Source organism: Cyprinodon tularosa, unplaced genomic scaffold, assembly GCF_016077235.1.
Source record: "Cyprinodon tularosa strain WSP-4 unplaced genomic scaffold, ASM1607723v1 ctg30, whole genome shotgun sequence".
In the NCBI taxonomy this organism is placed as follows: Eukaryota; Metazoa; Chordata; class Actinopteri; order Cyprinodontiformes; family Cyprinodontidae; genus Cyprinodon; species Cyprinodon tularosa.
The window spans coordinates 4,652,891-4,655,219 of NW_024039008.1; the positions used below are offsets into that span (position 1 = coordinate 4,652,891).

General features: G+C 39.4%; 1 long non-coding RNA gene across 1 annotated transcript; it reads left to right on the plus strand.

Moving 5' to 3' along the window:
* The first annotated feature begins 1,142 nt into the window (after positions 1-1,142).
* LOC119787740 lies at positions 1,143-2,329 on the plus strand. The gene is made up of 5 exons (XR_005281358.1): positions 1,143-1,387; positions 1,485-1,549; positions 1,754-1,807; positions 2,017-2,043; positions 2,149-2,329. It is a non-coding gene; the product is annotated as an uncharacterized LOC119787740 (long non-coding RNA).

The following is a 2,329-nucleotide window of genomic DNA, read 5'->3' on the forward strand; positions in this document are numbered from 1 at the left end:
GCTTTGTCTATCAAGGGCCAAAGTTTATTGCGTCGTTCTCTGTCATCCTTGCTCAGGTCCTCAGTGAATCTCAGTTGGTTGTTCTTCAGGTACGAAGATGTCTTGGCTGCTTTCCATATTGCATCCCTGAGGACTCTGGAGGAGAACTGAATGATGATCCCTCTAGGTTTGGTGTTACCTGTACGTTTGGCTCCAAGACGGTGAACAGTGTCGATGGCATCAGGCAGCTTGTGTTTATGTTCTGGTAGAACTGACTGGCAGATTTCTATCACTTTTCTTCGTATGTCTTCTTTCTCAGTTTCTTCAGCTCCTTGTAGTTTGAGATTCCACCTCCTGGAATATCTTTCCAACTCATCAAGCCTCTGCTGGTAGTTATCCACACGACCTTCTTCTCTTGTAACTCTTTTTTCCAGATCATTCACTTTCATCTTCACATCATTCATTTCAGCGCATACAAAGTCAATAGTCTTTTTGAGACCCTCAATCTTTAGCCTGTTCTCCTGCACCATGCTCTCTAGATTGTCAGAACGGACGTTTATCAGCGCAGACAGACTGGATATGATCTCATTTGTAGCAGAAGGCTCCGGGTTGCTGCGATCATACATAACCTTCTTCGGTGCTGGCGATTTCAGAGGTGTAACAGGTAGGGCAGGGAAGTCGGTAATTTCTTCCTCATTCAAAGTCAAAGTTAAGGGGGCAGCTGCGTAGTTGTGGCAGTTATCAAATAATGCGTTACCGGTTGAAGCGCTAGCCACATTAGCTTCGCTAGCCGTCTCAGACGCAGGCTTGGACTTGGATGTTTCTAGACCTCTTTTCGCTCCTTTCTGGTTCGGCATTTTGTTGTAAATAATATGTATTATGTTGTCTATGTTGTCTTGTAGAGAATCAATAGTGCTATTGTTTATATAGTCAGGGCTTTACCGCGTTTTATGAATTTTATGTGCAGATCTCGGTAGGGAGCGTCTCCTCACTCCGCCATCTTGAAGCGGTGCCTCATTTTCAAGGACTTCGAACATAGATATCCATAATAAAGGCTAGATGTCTCGTCTGCGCTGCTGGCCAATGGGGGTCGACGTCCGCACGTGGCGGCCATCTTGCCACAGGCAGCTCGCTCATTCGTAACATTGTGTTTTAAAGGGAGAAGGACCTCGCTGCAGCAAACAGAAAGGGGCGGGGACGGACCTTTCCGTCAGTCCCATACCTTATTTGGAAATGGGACTATTGCATTCCGGAAATGAAGGGGGCGCTATTTTCATAATCACTAGTATAAATGCCTTAAAGACGCGGGGTTAAGAGGAAAGGAAGAAGAAAGAACGAAGTTTGAAAAGTTTTTGCACTGGTGTTCGGCACACGATCCATAATGCAAAACCCACAAAATCAACAAAAGGTAATTTTACCTTCTTAAAATTTTTTTCACATAGTAAATTAATACGTTTTCTAGATTCAGTTTTTTAAGAAAACCTTCAATTTGTCCTTTTTAAAAGGTCCAGAGAAGAACTACAAAAGGAGAGAAAGCGGAAAAAAAGTTAATGAGAGGGCAAAATGTGAGGTAAGCTGTAGCTAAAATTCATCACTTTGTTGTTTTAAGTCATAGAATTTGTATTATGTCCATTCACAGTGTACTTTTGTTCTATGCTTATTTTTTTAAGTCTGAAAGAAAATCAGTATAGAAGAATTAAAAGGGTTGAAGCAGTTTTGATGTTATTTGGATTTGCATTCATCTTTCACTTAGAACATATCTGTATTTTTACAGACTCTGTGTGCTGATGACCACACCTATGCCAAAGGAGCCGAGGCACAAATTGAGGTTCATTTTTTAAATTTACACATAACTAGTAATTTTGATTTGTGTATCTTTATGTGCAAATGAGACTAAAACCCTAAATGATTTTTTTTAATTTTTTTTTAATTAAAATTCATTATTTGGACAACTTTTTTTATATCATTAGAGATGAAAGGATAAGATACTGAGAGATATAAAGTATTAATTATTGTTTAATGCTCTTCACCATGCAGGTAGAAAGGATACCGCCAATCTTACAGGTAAGATTCATTCATAATCATATGTATCATCCATTCTTCCTGTATTACAGTCTTGCAATGCACCTGTTTTTTATTTTGTTTGTTTTTTTATTTTTTTATTTTCAGATGCGGAGGAGAGGAGAGTACCCTCGTTACTACTGTGATGGCATACCTGGACTTTGCCCTGAGTGCCAACATTGAATTCAAAGAAAATATAAGTTGCTTTCCACAATCTGTCACATATTGTTAGTTTTTTTTGTGACATGCCATTTGAAATCGTTTCTGATAAAGAATATTTACCTTTTGA